General features: G+C 47.8%; 1 long non-coding RNA gene across 1 annotated transcript; it reads right to left on the reverse strand.

The window, feature by feature from the left end:
- Positions 1 to 16,455: 16,455 nt before the first annotated feature.
- LOC123137362 (uncharacterized) lies at positions 16,456 to 19,544 on the reverse strand. The gene is made up of 2 exons (XR_006468180.1): positions 18,615 to 19,544; positions 16,456 to 16,668 (listed from the first exon to the last, which is right to left on the reverse strand). It is a non-coding gene; the product is annotated as an uncharacterized lncRNA (long non-coding RNA).
- Between the last annotated feature and the right edge of the window lie 771 nt (positions 19,545 to 20,315).

Below are 20,315 nucleotides of genomic sequence, written 5' to 3' on the forward strand. Positions count from 1 at the left end.
TGGCGTCGTCCTGATCGACCAAAGAACCACCAGCAGCTCCTCAATCCAGTTCTTTCCGCACTTGCGCAGCCTGTCGAAAGTCCTGGTCTTGAGCCCGCGCAGCACTTCAGCATTCGCCCTCTCTGCCCTCTCTGCTTGACCGTTGCTTCTCGGATGAGCAACAGAAGCGAAGCAGACCTTGGTGCCAAGATCTTGGACGTACTGCATGAAGGTGTGGCTCGTGAATTGCGTGCCGTTGTCGGTGATGATCCTGTTAGGGATCCCGAAACGGCAAACAATCGACCTGAAGAACTTGACTGCTGACTGTGCTGTCACCTTCCTCACTGCTTCCACTTCCGGCCACTTTGTGAACTTGTCGATTGCAACGTACAAGTACTCAAAGCCCCCGACAGCTCGGGGAAAAGGGCCGAGGATATCAAGCCCCCAAACCGAAAATGGCCAGGATAAAGGGATCGTCTGGAGAGCTTGAGCTGGCTGGTGTATCTGCTTGGAATGGAACTGGCACGCTTCACACTTGGTTACTTGTGCAGTTGCATCCTGGAGGGCTGTTGGCCAAAAGAAACCTTGCCGGAACGCTTTGCCGGCAAGTGCTCTCGCGCCAATGTGGTGACCACATATGCCTCCATGTATCTCTGCCAGCAGCTTTTGTCCGTCTTCCCGGTGAATACACTTTAATTTCACACCGTTGAGTCTTCTTCTGTACAGTGTGTTGTCGACAAACTGGTACATACTTGACTGCCGGGCTACTCTTTCCGCTTCTTCTTGCTCTTCGGGAAGTTCTCCTGTCTGAAGAAAATGGACAATCTACTGCGCCCATGGTGGAGCTTGCGGCTCGACAACAAGGACTAAAGGCACATCTGCTGCTGCGGGAACATCCGCTTCTACGACGAGAACCTGCGGCTCAGCCGGAGCTTGACGTTCCCCGGCAAGCTTGCCGGAGCAAAACTCGTCGGGAGCGCCTGCTTCAACGAAACAAACCCTAGGGTTTGTCGGAGCAGACTGCTCCTCAGCATCCTTGGTGTTGATCTTGAGGACCTTCTTGGCGGCGGCTTCGGGGAACTCTGCCGGAAAATAGTCACCAGAAATCAACTTCCTCTTCTTGTTCTATCCAGTTGATGGCGTTACGGACGGTTGAGTCAGCTTGAGCACAAGGATCCCTGGTTCCACAGGTAACTTAAGTGCGACGCACTTCGACAGGCCATCGGCAATGTCGTTCTGAGCTCTTGGAACATGCTCCATCTGTAGGTCGTCAAAGTGCTCTTCTAGCTTTCTCACTTCATCAACGTAAGCTTCCATCAACGGACTCTGATAATTCTTGTTCACTTGGCGGACGACAAGCTGTGAGTCACCCCTGACAATGAGCTTCTTGATCCCAAGGTCTGCTGTGATCCTTAGATCGGCAAGCAAACCTTCATACTCTGCAGTATTGTTCGTTGCTTGCTCCTTGGGAAAGTGCATCTGGACTACGTACTTGAGGTGCTCTCCGGTGGGTGCGACAAGTAGCACGCCCGCACTGGCGCCTTGCAGCGAGAAGGCACCATCAAAGTACATCAGCCACTCTTTGCTTGCTTCCTTGACGAGGATGCTCGTTTCTGGAATTTCTTCATCTTGAGTTGGCGTCCACTCTGCTATGAACTCTGCCAACGCCCTGCTTTGGATAGTTGAGGTGCTCTCAAACTTGAGGCCAAAGCTTGACAGTTCCAGTACCCACTCGACAATCCTGCCTGTTGCTTCTAGATTTTGCAGTATCCTCTTCAGCGGAAAACGAGTGACAACTGTGATCTCATGTGCTTGGAAGTAATGGCGCAGCTTTCTCGAGGCCATGAGAAGGCCGAAAAGCAATTTCTGCACACCAGAGTACCTTGACCTAGCCCCCTGCAGAAGGGAACTGACAAAGTAAACTGGGCGCTGCATCATTCTTTTTTGCATCTTTTCATGTGTCTGCGCAGATCCATCCTTGTTGGGACCAGAGCTTGCCGGTGAAGTCCCCTGCTTGTCGCTGGATGCACCTGCCGTGGTTGCTGGTTCATCATCCGCCTCCCTCTCCGCTACTAACGCAGCACTAACCACTTGATTCGTTGCCGCTATATACAGCAGCAACTTCTCTTGTGGCTTAGGTGCGACAAGTGTTGGAGTGGAGGACAGGTATCTTTTTAAGTCCTGCAGCGCAGCCTCCGCCTCCGGAGTCCATTTCATTGGACCTGCCTTTTTCAATATTTTGAAAAATGGCAGGGCGCGCTCAGCAGATCTAGAGATAAACCTGCTGAGAACAGCCACGCAACCGGCAAGTCTTCGTACATCCTTGACGCGCTTTGGTGCTTCAATCTGCTCAATGGCATTGATCTTGTCGGGATTGGCTTCAATTCCCCGCTGAGACACAAAGAAACCGAGAAGCTTGCCAGAGGGGACTCCAAACACACACTTCTCGGGGTTAAGCTTGAGGTTGATCTTGCGCAGATTTGCAAAGGTTTCGTCTAAATCTTGAATCAGAGTCGCTTTGTCCTTGCTCTTGACCACTATGTCATCCATGTAGGCTTCCACATTTCTGTGTATCTGCGGCTCAAAAGCGTCATGGACTACCCTTGCAAATGTTGAACCAGCATTCTTTAGACCGAAAGGCATCCGTACGAAACAGTATGTGCCACATGGGGTGATGAATGCGGTCTTCTCCTCATCCTCTTCTGCCATGAAGATCTGATGGTATCCTAAGTATGCATCAAGAAATGAAAGCAAGTCACATCCAGCCGTGGAGTCAACAATCTGGTCAATGTGTGGCAAGGGAAATGGGTCTTTGGGACAAGCTTTATTAACATCGGTAAAGTCGATACAAAGCCTCCATTTCCCGTTTGTCTTGCGCACGACTACATGATTGGCCAACCACGTAGGATGGAGCACTCCTCTGACAAGGCCTGCTGCTTCCAACTTCTTGATTTCTTCAGCGATGAATTCTTGGCGCTCCACTGCCTGTTTTCTGACTTTCTGCTTGACGGGCCGCGCATGAGGACAGACAGCAAGATGGTGCTCGATTACTTTCCTGGGAACACCGGGGATGTCAGACGGTTGCCATGCAAACACGTCGACGTTCGCCCGCAGGAAAGCAACGAGCGCGCTTTCCTATTTAGGGTCGAGAGTGGCACTGATGGTGAAGGTACCACCAGTGCCGTCCTCCTTAGAGGACACCTTCTTGGTCTCAGGTGGAGCTACCATTGTCTTCTTACACTTGCCAGTGGAGCTCGATGGCGCGTCCTCGACGGTAGCGCAGCACTCCGAAGAAGTGCGCTTGCCGGAGTGGGCATTAGAACTCTTGCCGGAAGCTTCCAACTTCTTCTTTCCCCCGGGAGCTTCAACGGCAAGTGATCCGCGATCTATTGCGGCTGCTGCTTCCCAGTAGATCTTGTCGGCGCAGATAAGAGCATCCTTCTTGTCGCCAGGGACAGAGATGACACTTATCGGGCCTGGCATCTTCAGTACGTTGTATGCATAGTGAGAGGCTTCCATTAATTTGGCGAGTGCTGGACGGCCGAGTATCCCATTGTAAGGCAATGGAAAGTCAGCAACGTCAAAAGTGACCCTCTTCGTCCTGAAGTTCAACTCACTGCCAAATGTCACCGGCAACGTGATCTTTCCTTTCGGCTTGCTCCTTCCCGGATTGATTCCTTGGAATGTGCCAGTCTCTTCGAGCTCGTTGTCAGGGATCTGGAGTTTCTGGAGTACCGCGGAGGAGATCAGGTTCAAGCCGGCCCCGCCGTCAACTAACATCTTAGTGACCTTGAGGTTGCGGATAGTTGGTGAAACCAACATCAGCAAGCACCCGACCGCAGTTATGCGATTAGGGTGGTCCTCAATATCAAAGATGATAGGCGTGCTGGACCATTTCAGAGGCTTGCGTGACTCGACGGGTGGTTCTGCCGCATTGACTTCCCGCACCCACTGCTTGAGTTGGCGGTGTGAAGTATGCAGAGAAGCACCACCGTCCACGCACAGGACCTCTGTGGCTTTCTGGAACTCCTGCTCATCGGTCTCGTCATCATCCATATCCTCATCGTCGTCGTCATGTTCATCCTTGTCGCGGCCGCGGGGAGGTCTGTCTCCTTGCCGCTGCTTGGCCTTGCCGCGGCGTCCTCCTCGGCCAGGGCGTTTCTTGCCAGCTCCTCCAGCACCTTCCTGGCCCTTCTCCTTGTCGCGCCGCTCGTATTCAGCCTTCTGCTGCTCGACAAGCTGCTCGACCTTCTTGCAGCTCTGGAGGTCATGGCCCTTGGTGCGGTGGATCTTGCAGTACTGCCTGTTGGTGCCGTCCTGCTTGTCGGCGACCGCCACAGCCTGGTTGTTGGTGCCTACGGCCATCTCCTTGCCGGAGCTACAAGCTTTGGCTTGCTAGCCGGATTGCTCAACGACTAGCACATCTTTGCCTTTCTTCTTCCTATTGTTCCGCCGCCGGTTTTTCTTTGCCGGGGGAGTATCTTCACTATCAGATCCTCCTGCTCCTGTATTCTCCTCGGGGAGTTTCCTCCCTTCCTCAGCACGTGCACACTTGTCGGCCAGGGCATATAGCTCACTGACGTCTCTGATCTTGCACATCTCCATCTCCTCCCTCATCCTACGGTTTCGCACGTTCTGGTGGAACGCGCTGATTACCGCGGCAGGGTGGACATCTGGGATGTTGTGCTGTACGCGGCTGAATCTCTGAATGTACTTGCGCAGGGGCTCTCCTTCCTTCTGGGCGAGCAGATGAAGGTCGCTTTCTTGGCCGTGAGGCTTATGGCCGCCTGTAAAGGCGCCGACAAACTGATGGCAAAGATCTGCCCAGGAAGATATGGAGTTGTCCGGCAAGTGCATGAGCCAGGATCTGACATTGGGCTTGAGCACCAGCGGGAAGTAGTTGGCAAGGATCTTGTCGTCCCGTCCCCCGGCAGCTTGCACCGCGATGGTGTAGATGCTGAGGAACTCCGACGGATGCGTCTTGCCGTCGTACTTCTCTGGTACGTCTGGCTTGAAATTCTTTGTGCTGGGCCACTGGACTTGCCGCAGCTCACGAGTGAACGCAGGGCAACCTACCGCGTACGGCAAGTCGCCTGGTTCCCCTGGCGCATGCATGTCGACAGAGGGCCCAGCGCGCTGGTCTGATTAACGATGCGCTTCTCTTTGGCGCTCGATGCGAGTATGAGCGTCTTCTTGCTGTCGTTCGTGAAGAACTTGGCGCTGATCGCGACGAGCTCGTGGATCCGACGATGCAGTGGAGTCGCTGTCGAGGTGGATCCGGCGAGTCGGCGATCTTGGCCTTCGGGGTGGAGAGTGCCTGGTGGTTGCACCCCCACCGGTTTTGTCACCATCGGTTCGCGCCTGGCAGTCCTGCCGCGGCAGCGACGTACTCGGCTGCCGCGGAGTGTCGCCGTTGGTGAAGCCGATGAGTCTCTGAATAGTGGCCCTCCATTCGTCGATCTTGTCTGTCGTTGGAGGGTAATCCAGGAGCAGTTGAGCTCGCGCCAAAGCTTCTTCTCGAGTGGTGGGTGGTAGTGGCGAACGGTGCGAGGAGCGGGATATGCTCGGACTTCTAACTAAGTTAGAAGGAGCAGTATCTCGTCCGGGCGACCGTGTCTCGCTCGTGCCAGCATGTTGGCGTGCATGCTCGTCTTGAGCACCCCGAGATCCACCAGCTCGATCTTGGTCCAACAAACATATGGTACTGCAAATACCATGACGCTGTCGGTCCTGCGCCTCCTGAGATGGGCGCGGTGCATGTACGGACGCCGAGGTCTGTGCAGCCTTGTCCTTGGACCTGGCAGCACCGTGAGCTCCCTCGTCGATGTCCGTTCTTCCGCCAGAGTCTACCCCACCACCCGTTTGCTCCGGTGGTGGTGGGATCGACGTGGACGGAGCAGCTGCCACCGAAGTCTTCTTCTTCGGTGGCATGTCGATGAAGAAAATGAAGATCTAGCCCGTGTGAACGCCGGATCAGGTTCACACAACCTCGACGCCCCCTACCTGGCGCGCCAAAGATGTCGGGGAAACTGATCCACGAACACCTATGGGACCGGCGGACCGAGCCCGTTTCGGTTCGGTGGGGGGCGGAGATCGCACGAAGAGTGGATCGAGGCGAAGCACACGAGCAGTTTACCCAGCTTCAGAGCTCTCCGGAGAGATAACACTCCTACTGCTGCATGTCTGAGTGTATTGAGTTCTTGCTCGGGAGCGCTGGGTGCTACAGTGCACTCTAGCTGCTAACGAGACCGAGCGTGAGTGTTTTTCTGCCTTCGGACTGAGCCGAACCCCCTCTACGTTGCATGTGGGCCTCCTTTTATATGCTAAAGGGGTCACCGACAGGTGGCAACATAGACAAGGGTAAAAAAGGAAAAGGTGTTGCGGTTGGTACAACTACCTGTACAGTGTATCCTACCTAACCCTAGCGGCAGGGGACAAAGGCATTAAATGCCCGTCTGTGTCGCCCAAACAGTGCAGAAAAGGACCGTCAGGGACGCCACCGTTCGCCACGATGGTAGTCTTGTCAGCGTCACTTGCCACTACGCTCCGTTGGCTGCACAGCCTCTTGCCACGCGCGCCTGGAAAGGCCCCAGGGCGACACGTTGGTGGATGCGCTGGAGCATGGGTACAGGGCGGTAGCTTGTCGCGGTAAGCGCCTTGCCGCGGTCGTTGTCTTGTCGCGCCCGGAAGCTTGTCGCTCACCGGGCCTTGCCGGGACGCGTGGCGCATCGCGGCAAGTTCCTTGAGATGCCTTGGTTGGCCTTCCCGGCAAGCTCCTCTTGCCGGGGCCTTGTCTCCTTGGCTTGAATACTTTGTTCTTGAATGGCTCCAAAGGAACCACGGAGGATCTTGGCGGTTGCCCGGCAAGCCTTGCCGCGGGGTGCTGCAACTGCCCATGCACAAGTTCGGGATACTAGGGTACCCCTACTCTAGTACACCGACACATTCCTCAATATATTATTCAATAATTGGTTAGCTTGTTCAATAGTTCATTCCCTGAAAACACAACCAGCACAACTATCTAGGTGGTCCCTAGATGCATCGGTTAGTCCATTATAAAACATATCAAGCATTTCATTTTTCTTGAGAGGACGATCAGGCAAATCATTAAGTAATTGGAGGAGCCTCCCCCAAGCTTGTGGGAAACTCTCTTCTTGAATTTGCACAAAGTTAAATATTTTTTGTAGAGAAGCTTGTTTCTTATGAGCAGGAAAATATTTTTCAGAGAAGTAATATATCATATCCTGGGGGCTACGCACACAACCAGGAGCAAGAGAATCATACCATGTCTTAGCATCATCCTTTAACGAGAAGGGAAACAACTTAAGAATATAGTAGTAGGGAATTTTTTTCCTCATGTGAAAATAGGGTGGCTATATCATTCTGTTTAGTAAGATGTGCCACAACAGTTTCAGATTCATAGCCATGGAAAGGATCAGATTTAACCAAAGTAATCAACTCAGGATCGACAGAGAATCCATAATCCTTATTAGTTACAAAGATAGGTGAAGTAGCAAACTTAGGATCATATTTCATCTTAGCATTCAAAGATTTTTCTTCAACTTGACTAGTAATTTCTTAAGATCCTCTCTATCCTTACAAGAAAGAAAGTCCTTAGCTACCTCTCCATCCATAACATAACCCTCAGGTATATAAGGTAATTCATATCTAGGATAGCTGGGTCTAATGGGTGTTTCAAATTTTTCTGTTTCAATAATTTCATCAGTTTCAATAATATCAATTCCTTTAGCTCTAGTAAGTTGTTCATCAAGAAATTCACCTAGTGGCACAGTATCATCAAGAAAACTACTAGCATCTTTAGTAGCACCATTCGTAGTAGAAGTAGCATCATCAATTACTTGTGACATATTAGGATTAATAGCAAGTGGTGGTGTCACAAGATTACTCAAAAAAGAAGGTGAATCAAGGGCAGAGCTAGATGGCAGCTCCTTACCTTCCCTCGTCCTAGAGGGAACGATCTTGGTTTTGGTATCTTTTAGATTCTTCATAGTGATCAACAGTTATGAATCCCAAGTGACTCAGCAAATAGGGATATGCTCCCCAGCAATGGCGCCATAAAAAGGTCTTGATAACCCACAAGTATAGAGGATCACATCCGTTTTTCTGGGAGAGTATTCAACCCAAATTTATTGATTCGAGACAAGGGGAGCCAAAGAATATTCACAAGTATTAGCAGTTGAGTTTTCAATTCAACCACACCTGAAAGACTTAATATCTGCAGCAAAGTATTTAGTAGCAAAGTAGTATGGAAGTAACGGTAACAGTGGTAATAATAACAATGCCAATCTTGTAGTGATTGTAAGAGTAGCAACGACAAAAGTAACTTAGCAAAGATCAATATGTGAAAAGCTCATAGGCATTGGATCAACAATAGATAATTGTGTTGGATAATAATCATCATGTGGCAGTCATAACCTAGGGCAACACAAAACTAGCTCCAATTGATCAATGTAATGTAAGCATGTATTCCGTATATAGGCATACGTGCTTATGGAAAACAACTTGCATGACATCTTTTGTTCTACCCTCCTATGGCAGCGGGGTCCATAAGGAAACTAAGGGATATTAAGGCCTCCTTTTGATAGATAACCGGAACAAAGCATTAGCACTTAGTGAATACATGAACTCCTGAAACTATGGTAATCACTAGAAAGAATACCAATTCAATACAAAAGACACCTCCGTGATGATACGTGTTTGTCAAAGTAGGTCACATTTTCTGTCATGTATTTACATCCATTACGATTTTATGTTAGAATTAAGATAGTCATACCCATGTTGCCGTACAAGTGTTCCATGACAATACCAAAATTACCATCACGAAAGTGTCCACTTCCATGACAATAAATGGCGCGTCATGGAAGTGCTTTCATCAAGGGTAACCGACACGTGGCCTCCAGCATAACGGGTAGCTGTTATGCCGTCGGGTCCGGTTTTGGATCCGATAACACATTAAAAGCCAAGACCAATGGAGATTTTTCACATGTAAATTTCTCATTGGCCGGGTGAACCACGTGTCAGCTACTCGTCGGTACAGATGTCAACCGTCCGAAGGACATGACACGCCTATGATGCGTCGACACATGGCGAGACCCATTTAAATTTAAAGGGCCGGCCCACCAAAGGCCCACAATATTTTTTTCAGGCACTAGTGGGCCGGCCCATTAACAGCATGCCATGCTTTAGGTGAAATTACGACCCATATCAGATCTAGCCCGCTCACGGCCTGTCATGTTTTGGGCCAAATGATGGCCCACATCAGATACGACCCATTAAAAGCCTGCAATATTATGTGCAAGTTTACGGCCCATATCAGATCAGGCCTGTTAACAACCTGCAATAGTTTGGGACAAATTAAGGCCCATAACAGATACGACCCGTTAACAGCTACTGTGCCTTTGGGCCCATTGGGGGCTTGATTTGCTCTTCGGCCTCTTAATGGCCCGTTTAATAGTTTGGCCTGATATTAGTTTTGGCCTGTCAGCGGACCTATGTACATATGGGCCGCTTTTGGCCCGGTTACACTTTCGGCCATTTAAAGGCCCGAGCTACATCTGGGCCTAATTCTAGTCCTTAGTGACTTTCGGCCCCTCAACGACGCGTAGTCTTCTTGGATACATTTTAGCCCAAACTGCCTATCGGCCCGTTAAAGGCCCTAATATTTGCCAACTATGCATCCGGCCTGCTTTCAGCCCATCATGTGATTGGGCCAACCAAGGCCCAACTACATTTCAGCCTATTAATGGACTCTCATACCTCTTGGCCAATAATGGGCCAATGTATATTCAAGCATGCTGTCAGCCCGTAATTTATTTGGCACAATTCAGGTTCAATCTACAACTCAGCCTCCTAAAAGCCCATTTTATTTTCTAGCCCAATTAAGGAAAGCGCTCTACTCGGCCTTTTTAAGGCCCGAAACTAATGTGGGCCAGATTATGTCTAGGCCTGCTAATGGCCCAAGATAAGCCCATGGTTCTGCCCATTTTTAGTGATTGGCAGCCGGCCAGTTCAAGTACAAATTTTATTTATATATAAGACTATCGTATTGGCCTATTACGCTCCAATCGAAGCTTACGACCTTTTCACACAACGACGACAACATATATAACAAATAAATTACAGCATCGTGACGAAGAATAAACCTAGACTATAAAACAAAGAAATTAGAGCATGATACGTGTTTGCCACAGTATGTCACGTTTTATGTCATGCATGTACATCCGTGATGATTTTATGACAGAATCAAGATAGTCATACATGTGCTGTCGTAGAAGTGTCGTGCTTTCGTCAAGGGTAACCGACACGTCGCATCCACTATAATGGGTCGCCATTAAGCTATCGGGTCCGGTTTTGGATCCGATAACCCGCTAACAGCATGGACAAATGGCGATTTTCCACATGTAAAATTCACATTGGCCGACGGAACCACGTGTCAGCTCTACACCACGACAAATGTCAACCATCCAATGGACAGCAGGCACCTATGATACGTTAACATGTGGCATGGCCCAAGAGTGGCCCATTTAGGTTAACAGGTCGGGCCTGTCAAAAGAAGTGGGCCGACCCATGAGCGGCCTACTTGAGTCAAGCCCATTCACAACTACGGCCCATACGAGTTACACAGAATCAGCCCATCAAAGGCCTATTATAGATTTCACAATTTCTAGCCCATCATCAGTTCCAGCCCATTAACAGCCCGCCACGTCTTTGGGCTCAATTATGACGCGACCTTCTTTAGGCTTGTTAGCAGTCCATTATAGATATGGAAAATTATGTCTCTTGTACGTCTTTTGGCCTTTTCTTGGCCCATTCTATAAAAGGGCCAATTCTAGCCCGTTGTGACTTTCAGGCTTTTCTCGGCCCATTCTGTACAAGGGCCAAGTCGAACCCGTTGTGACTTTTGGCCTTTTCTCGGCCCATTCTGTACAAGGGCCAATTCTAGCCCGTTCCGCCTTCCGGCCCGCTAACGGCCTGCACAACAGTTGTGCCTTTGACGGTGCCACCTGACTTTGGGTCCATTAGAGGCCCAAGTTCCCCAGGGCACAATTTCAGCCCGATGCGACTTTCGGCCTTTTAAAATCCCAGTTTGTAAATTGGGCCTCTTTTGGCCCAAAACACTTTCTACCTCTTACTGGCCCGTCAAGTAAAAGGGCCAAGATGATATTGACGTTTATTTCATCCTGCTAGAGGCCCGCAGGCTGTTTCCATTTATAAGGCCCTATCAAACTTTCGGCTTGTTAATAGCCTGCTAAGAGCCGTTTGTTATGGTGGGCCACATCGATTGGTATCCACTTAATATTAGTTGACCAGCCCAATTAAGACACGCTTTGACTACAGATGTTTGTTTGTTTGGATGGCGTCCAGGTAATGTTTGGGCGTGTGGGCCCCCAATTCAACAATATAGCATATACAAAGAATTATCCTACTCTATATTGTTGCCTCTAAAAAAACCTATAGTACAATAAAGAGATTAAAAGCCTACACTATACAATAAAGAGACTAAGGCATAGAAACAAAGAATAATCCTATACTATCACTATAAGAAATCTGTTAATCCATGATAGTTTCAATCCGTCACAGGACTGTGAAAAACCATCATGGATGGGCATGCACGACGGACTCTAAATCCGTCATGTATATTGCGTCATAATTGACAACATGGCCTTCATGACAGATTTTTCACCGCCACCGACTCGCCCTAGGCCCGTCCAGGCCCGAACCTTTGTGACGGACCTTTCCGTCATGGATATACATGACATGGCAGCTGATGTGGCATCATGGTCGATCTGACTTGGCAGCCCAACAATACAGCCCATTTATCTATCTACACATAATTAGGCCCATGTAGTCCATTGTTTATTGAGCCTTCAACCATTTTTTAATTATTTTAATATTCTTTCTAGTTTGCCTTTTATACACATTTATTATATTTGCACGTTCTAGATCATTATTGTCCTTGGCCTGTTCAGAGCCTTCTTCGGCCCAGGTTGCCCAATATTTGATCCACGCAAAAATGTAAAGAATCTCCATTTAGCAAAGAAAAACACTAATATTGGCACAGCCCTAGCTTCTAGTTCTGCATGGTGTTGCATAATGCTTGCATCATGTTTAACTTCATGGAAATTTGAAATGGGGGTGATCAAACCCTAGCACTTTGAAATCCAAATAGGTCCAGCTTAAATAAATTGCATTCAAGAACCCAAAATGCTCTTCTTTGATGTTTGATATTTTTGGCAATGGAGTTGTCACATCCCTAGCTTCTAGTTCTGCCTGGTGTTGCATAATGCTTGCATCATGTTTAACTTCATGGAAATTTGAAATGGGGGTGATCAAACCCTAGCACTTTGAAATCCAAATAGGTCCAGCTTAAATAAATCGCATTCAAGAACCCAAAATGCTCTTCTTTGATGTTTGATATTTTTGGCAATGGTTTTGATCCAAACCAAAAATAATGAACATTTTCTAAGGAACAATTTGGTTGCTGAATTTAAGTCATAAAGTATTTGAATTGGGGCATTTAATTGCTATAAATATTATTAAATGCTCCAACAATTCTGAAAATAGCTAAGGGCCTCTAAGATAATTCAGTTATAGCCCATAATTAATTTCAGGATTTATAGAAATGATTTGGTGTTTTTACTAAATCAAAAACAAAGTTTTAAAATGGTTTAGTTTTCAGACGAAATCAAAACAAAATAACAGAAATAGAAAAGAGAAATAAAAGGGAGAGAGAGACTTACCTGGCCTCACTGTCCAGCCCACCTAGTCGGCCCAGGTGTGGCCCAACACTGCAGCTGGCCCAGCCCAGCCGCCCCACCGTCTTCAACCTCCTGCCAGTAGGCAGGAGAGCGTGTGCTTGCCGCGCGCGTGCCACCTCCACCCTTCCTGCCTGCGTCCCCGATGCCCTGGATGCCTCCAACATTGCCACGCTACCCCCCGGACCCCTCTCACTCTCCCCCGTCCTCACCCTCTCCCCTGGATCTCTCTCTCTCACTCACCCGAATGGGTTCGTCGCCGCCGATCGTCACCACCGCGGCCACCGGCCAGCACTAGACCTATGGACCATTCCCCGAGCTCCGCCGTGCCATCCTCGTCCTCTCCATCAGCTCACGTGGCCAGAAGAGCCCCAACGCGTCGTCCCCAACCTCTTCTTCGTCATCGGCCGCCGCGGATCTCCATCGTCGACTCACCGCCGTCCGATCTTCCCCGAGCACGCTGGCCATCCCTACGGCACCGCAGTGAGCCCCCGAGCATTTCCCCCTCTCCCCGCGGTCAACCCCTTCCTCTAGCCGCCTCCTCCACCGGAGCCGAGACGCTCCGCCGCACGAGCTCGACGCCGGCGTCCTTCCGGTGACCATTTGGTCCCGTGCATATGTCCGTTGGCCTCGTGCGCACGCGAAGAACCCGTAGGTACTAACTGCTAGCCTCTCTGCGCGCTGCATCGTCGGTTTCGTCGACGCCCGAGCTCCGGCCGCCGCCATAGCTCGTCGCTAGGCACGATTTCGGTGACCCCGTGCCCTCCCACTTGGCCCCCTGGATGCGCAAGATCAAGGGCTACTCTCTGGTGCCCTCAGCGCGCTAAGCCAACGCCTCTAGCGCAAGTCCGGCATGCCCCGCCGTGTCCTGTGGTCGCCGCCGGCAGGTCTCCGACGTGATGACGTGGCACCATCATTATGGACTAATGACCCTTCTAATTAGCCCCCTCTCTCACTGACATATGGGCCCCATGCCCTTAAATAACCACGGCTTAAACTTCTATCTAGATTAGTTTAATCACGCGGGACCCACCAGTCAGAGTTGACTGTGCTGACGTGTCTGTTGACACGACCCCACCTGTGAGTGACACTAAAAAACACCGGGGTACTGACCAGTGGACCCCACTGGTCAGGTTTGACCTGGACCGGGTCAGTTGACCTGCTGACATCACACTGACGTCAGGCTGACGCAGTAAATCATTTTCTGGATTAAACTTAAATCAGGAAATTCCAGAAAATGCCCAAAACTTCTGAAATTCATAGAAATTAAACCATAACTCCAAATGAAACAAATTATATATGAAAAATGATCAGAAAAATGCAATCTATGCATCTATACTAGTTTCATGCATGATAGAACAACTTATGACTACTGTTTAGTACGAATCATATGAATGGCATTTAAATAACCACATGTGGAGTTTGAATTTGAATCTTAGATTCAAATCAACTCCATTTAACCTGCTGCTAGTTGCATTAGCTCAAACCACAGCATATTGCCATGTCATGATCATGCATCATATTGTGCATTGCTTTGATTGTGTTCTTCCTTGTTTGCCGGTGTTTGTCCCCTCTCGATAGACGTGGTTCCGACGATGAGTTCGATGACACCGATGAAGAACTATACTATCTTCAGAAGTGCTAGGCAAGCAAAATCCCCTTGTTCATTCCGATACAATCCCACTCTCTCGCTACTGCTCTCTTTTACTGCATTAGGACAACAACGATTCATCGTTACTTGCGGCGGTAGTTGAACCCCTTTATCCTCTGCATGACCTGTCATTGCCACAGTAAATAGATGAAACCCACTAGCATGAGTAGGAGTTATTTGAGCCCTGATGTGCCTACTCATTCATGCTGGTTTGTCATGCCTACTACTGCTTAGAGTTGAGTCAGGTCTGATTCATCGGGGATGAATTGGAACGTTGTGAACATGTCCTACTGTGAGTGAGCTAAATGTGTGAACATGATTTGGTAAAGGTATGGTGAGAGGCCATGTAGGAGTACATGGTGGGTTGTCTCATTGAAGCCGTCCTCGGGAACTGAGTTCTGTGTTTGTGATCCATGAAACAATTACTACCACGCATTGGGCCGGAAACCAATGGACCCTCTTGGCTTCTTAATCACCCTTGTCCTTTGTCCAGGAGTTGCAAGTAGTTTCTGGTGTTTGTAGTATGCTAGAGGCCATGGGCAGCGCTGACCCGAGGGGTGGGCTGTGATGCGGTAGGCACGTGGCATGGTGTACCAGGCGCCCGTTTGGTGTCGCGGGAACCCTACACACATCGTTCGGGGCCGTATGTGGAAACCTCGACTGGACTCCCTGCGGATGGAACCTGAATAGGCGATAAACCTGGACTTGAGACTTGAGTGTTTAGCTAGGCCGTGGCCGACACCCTCGTTGGGTTTCCGCTTGAAGGTTGCCGAGTACATGTCGTGTAAACGGCGGTAAGTGGTGAGAGCGTGTGTGAAGAAGTACACCCCTGCAGGGTTAACATAATCTATTCGAATAGCCGCGTCCGTGGTAAAGGACCTCTGGGTTGCCTATACAGTTCATAGACAAGTGAAAGTGGATACTCTAAAATACGCAAGATAAGCGTGAGTGCTATGGATGGCGTTCTCGTAGGGAGACGGGAGCGGATCCACAGTGGTGTATTGACATGGTGAATATGTGGACTCGTGTGCGCCACCTCAAAGAGTTACTTGCAGTCGTAGTTCAGGTTAGCCACCGACTGAAAGCTGGCTTGCTGCAGTTAAACCCCACCATCCTCTTTGCTGATAATGATGCATATGTAGTTAGTTCTGATGTAAGTCTTGCTGGGTACATTTGCACTCACGTTTGCTTAATTTATGTTTTTGCAGAGAGACTTCAGTCTTGATAGTAGTTCCGCGTGGACTTCGACGTTTAGCTTGTTACCTCAGCTACGATCTTGTGCCCTCGGCAGGATCTGGTAGATAGTCGGGCTTTTCAGCCTTTTTCATTTATAGATGTCTGTACCCAGACATATTAAGCTTCCGCTTGTGCTTTGACTTGTATGCTCTGAATGCTGGGTCGAGAGATCCATGTTTGTAATATCTCACTCCTCGGAGTCTATTGAATAAAATACTTGAGTTGTAGAGTCATGTTGTGATGTCATGTTGTATTTGCACATATCGAGCATATTGTGTGTATGTTATTGAAATGCTTGGTATGTGTGGGATCTTACTATCTAGTTGTTTATCCTTGGTAGCCTCTCTTACCGGGAAATGTCTCCTAGTGCTTCCACTGAGCCTTGATAGCTTGCTACTGCTCCGAAACACTTAGGCTGGTCGGCATGTGTCCTTCTTCGTTCCTGTGTCTGTCCTTTCGGGGAAATGTCACGCGGTGTCTACCGGAGTCCTGTTAGCCTGCTACAACCCGTTTTACCGGAGTCCTGCTAGCCCAGTTGCTACAGCCCCGATTCACTCGCCGATGACCGACACATTCGTTGCTGGGTCATGTATGCCCGTCCCTGTAAGTTAGTGCCACTTTGGGTTCATGACTAGTCATGTCAACCCAAACTCCTTGTCATATGGATGCTAGCGACACTATCATATACGTGTGCCAAAAGGCGCAAACGGTCCTGGGCAAGGTAAGGCGACACTCATGGGAATACCGTGCGTGAGGCCACAAAATGATATGAGGTGTTACATGCTAGATCGGTGTGGCTTTGAGTCGGGGTCCTGACAAATATAGTGTACAAATACAGATTGACAACTACAAAATTCAGATCACCATAACCGATTACAATTACATATCACAATCAGACTAGACAGTTAGGTACATAAAATCTGTGTTGTTCCCTATCTTAAGTGTAGTATCATCTGTTCCATCCCAAGTGGAGTTACCCTTCTAAACTAAACTCAAGTGTAATATCTTTTGTTCTAGCTCAATTACCTGCAAAAGCATAGCAATAAACGAATTATGAGAACTATTAGCATGAGGAATAAATTATGGGAAATATTCATCCAAACATTTAGACAGGAACAAGGAACAATATACAACATCACATTTTTCAGTCAACATGCCCATTTTAGCAGCAAGCAAACAAGAATTTTGGCATGCAAAAAGAACACATATGCACGTCTTAGTATCACATAGAAAGAAACCAAATATGTTATTAGCAGTGAGATGGTTGCTCGAATATCTATCCTAGCAGATTGGAGCATAAGTCAATTGAAATATGTGGCTAGAACAAATCTTTTGTGGGACATTTGAAAGAAATGTCCTATTGAAACAAAGAACATGAAATGATTAAACATGTAGGAGTACATTTCAGTCAACATGTCTGTTTATATATATATATATATATATATATATATATATATATATATATATATAATATTTTACTTAAACACTACATAAAGTGATTAAAGATATACTTTGAACCATAATCCAGTGCAATAGTATTCGCTACAAAATGTTTTCCTTAAAATGCCAACAACTAAATGAACACACAGGTAAAAAGTAGTATCAGGAGCAACTCTACTGACGATGTAGTGAAAGGAAAAGACTTGGTTCAAATAAACACAAATAATGGTCTAAATGATTTTGGTTCCCAGGTAAGTCAACTACCTCATGGGCAGAGCCTATTTACTTTTGGCTAAAAGTTGTTGATTGGTTGCTTAAATGAATGTAACTCGATCATGTGCATGGTATGGGAATTCCCATGGGAAATCTTGTGTTGTACAATGCCCTTCATCGTGCGAGTACATCTGCTGTAAATTAAAGTCCACCTCTAAGACTAAGAGGTGTCGCACACATTCAGAATCTCAAACTGAATTTTGCACTATGAGGTTGATACTCTATCATTGTTTGTAGCTCTGATAGAGATGTGTTGCCAGTTGTGTATGGAGTCACTGTATAAATAACACTCATTACTTTTTAGACAAATAATTTAGTTTATTCATAGTTGGTGGCCTGGATCGGATTTAATGCTTTCCTGTCCAGCTCACCGCAGACCAGAGCGCAGCCCCAAATTTGCTTCCTCTAGCAAGTTTGTTATTAAAAAGTACATGCAACTTTAGTACATGCCCAGGTTACACATAATATTTTTGATTTGTAAAAAAGGGCAAATATCCAAGCAATATCGAACAATGTTGGACTAAGGAGTACATGTTAATAGATGTGAATCATTTTGTTACAAGAACCTGACTACTGGTTCCTTTTATTTTGTTACTTAATTAGCTTGATCAGCGGACAGAACACCTTCTTTTGTTACTTAATTAGCTTGATCAGCGGACAGAACACCTTCTTATGATTTCATGATCGTAGAAGCTTAATACTTTAGCTATCTAGAAAAAACACTAAAACTACTTGCGAATCCAGTGTATCTATATCAAGATATAGGTTAATAGATGTGAAAATAATAGAACCTGACTATTGGTCCCTTGATTATTGTTACTTAATTAGGTTGAGCAGCTGCAGGACACCTTTTGTTTCATGATTGCGGAAGCTTAAGTACTTGGTCTATCTTCTAGAAAAAAACACTAAAACTACTTGCGAATCCACTGCATCTCTATCAAGATAAATCATTACTGCATATATATTATGGGTCAGATTTCATGGGCTTCTATCTACTGGCCAGTTCAGAAACGAATTGTTCCATAAAACAAAGTAGAAATTGACACATGAAACATTTGATGCTAAGCCATCTTGGTGCATAACACAAAACCAGGGGCTTCTTCTGGCCAATACATAGTTGGGTCAGATTTCAGGGGCTTCTATCTACTGGCCAATTCAGAAACAATGAACTGAACAAGAGCAATCCGAAGTGGCAGCAATCAGAAACGTAAACTGAATCACAGGCTTCTATCAACTGATTATGTTTAGGGGATGCATACCTCTGCTGATGCACGTTCAGACGTCGGATGTTGTTCCTCCGACGAACTCAGCGGAGGCGACATTGTACGGCTTGACGGATATTCTTCTTCAGCCGGCGAACTCAGCAGAGCTCGATGTTGATTCTGTTCAAGGGATGTAACCTGATAGAGATTCCGGTCGAGGCTCCTTCCTTCTTATGGCAACCAAGTCTCTCCATGGCTTTGTGTTGGAGAAGAACACGGAATCTAACTTTGATCCAAATCCAACTTCGATCCAAATCAGAGAGCGTAGGTTGGGGATTGAGGAGGCTACGGGTGGCGCCGGAGAAGATTAAGGCCGGATAGGGAGGGGAAGGAGAAAAGGGCGGCGGATGGTGGCCGAAGAAGAAGACACTCCGCCGACGATGGCGGCGCCATTACGGATCGAGGCGAGCACGCATTAGAGAAGGAGCCCGTGCGTTTTCCCAATTTGCCACTTTTAAAATGGCAGCCGTCCTTGGTCCTGGGCAGTGGATAGGCGACAACGTCCATCTCGCCAACCTCAACCACCTTCGTCATGACCACCGCGCCCATGATGACGAGCACAAGGCTGACCTTGACGCGGATGCGGGAGCACTGCTACCACCGCGTGTTCCCATCGCGGATCTGAGAAGGCTGCATAGGGGGAGAGGGTGGGGGCGGCGAAAGAGCGATAGCGGGTGGGAGACGGAGGTGGAGTGGAAGATGGTTGGGACAGCAGCGCAGTAGATCGTGGGGATGGCAACCCCGCATGGATGGAGTAGAGAGGGAGAGGAGGCGGCGGCTGTGGCTGGAGGTGGACTAGGGTTGGATCTGAATCGGGAGCAGAGAGGGAGAGGAATCGGCAGCTGTGGGTGGAGAGGGATTAGGGTTTCCGTGGTTGGGGAGAGGCGCGAGGCCGTGGCCTCTTGTACTGTGGGCCGTCGAGTTAAATGGGTTGGCTCAAAAAGAATCTAAGGGCATGTACAATGGTTGATAAGATGGTCTTATCTTAAGTTTTGCATGTAAATTAGATATGACAAGAAAGTATGTTTACAATGGGTCATCTCTTAGTCTTATCTTCAATAATTAACTGTTCCTAAAAACATGGTGAGACAAATTATGCTAAGAGATCATCTCTTGTCTTCTCTTAAATAAGAGAAGACAAGCCTTCTCTTATGATTTCTCTCTCCTCCACCTCATCATTTATCCTATGTGGCACTCTTAAGATAGAACCATTGTACATGCCCTAACTCCTCGCATCGACGACTTGAACGTTTTCTCCACCATGCGCTTCCTGTTAGGACTTTGCCACGTAGACGACTTGAATGTTTTTTCCTCAGCGCGCTTTCCTTCAGACCGTTTCATACTTCAGTGTCTTTGCCCTTGGATGCCTGGTACTAGGCCTGATTCATGTTGGATCCACGTGTTTGTATGCTACACAAGTATATTCATTCAGTTTGGAGCCATCTAATTTCATTAGGATACTTGTTTTTTTACAGTATTGAAAAATCAAATTACAATGTAACTCATATGACTATGCCACATCAGCAGAAGCAATTCGTGAAGGTCCGGATGGTGTATAAGGGGAGGGGAAAGCAGGCCCGGCTTGGCCCGGTTGATCTATCCATGATAGTTTTCGTGATGATACCTCTGCGTCCGTCATTAAGGGTCTACCATTTTTGGGCCCAAACACATCTTGCTCGTCGGTGATGGTTTCCATGA

Source organism: Triticum aestivum, chromosome 6B, assembly GCF_018294505.1.
Source record: "Triticum aestivum cultivar Chinese Spring chromosome 6B, IWGSC CS RefSeq v2.1, whole genome shotgun sequence".
NCBI lineage: Eukaryota > Viridiplantae > Streptophyta > Magnoliopsida > Poales > Poaceae > Triticum > Triticum aestivum.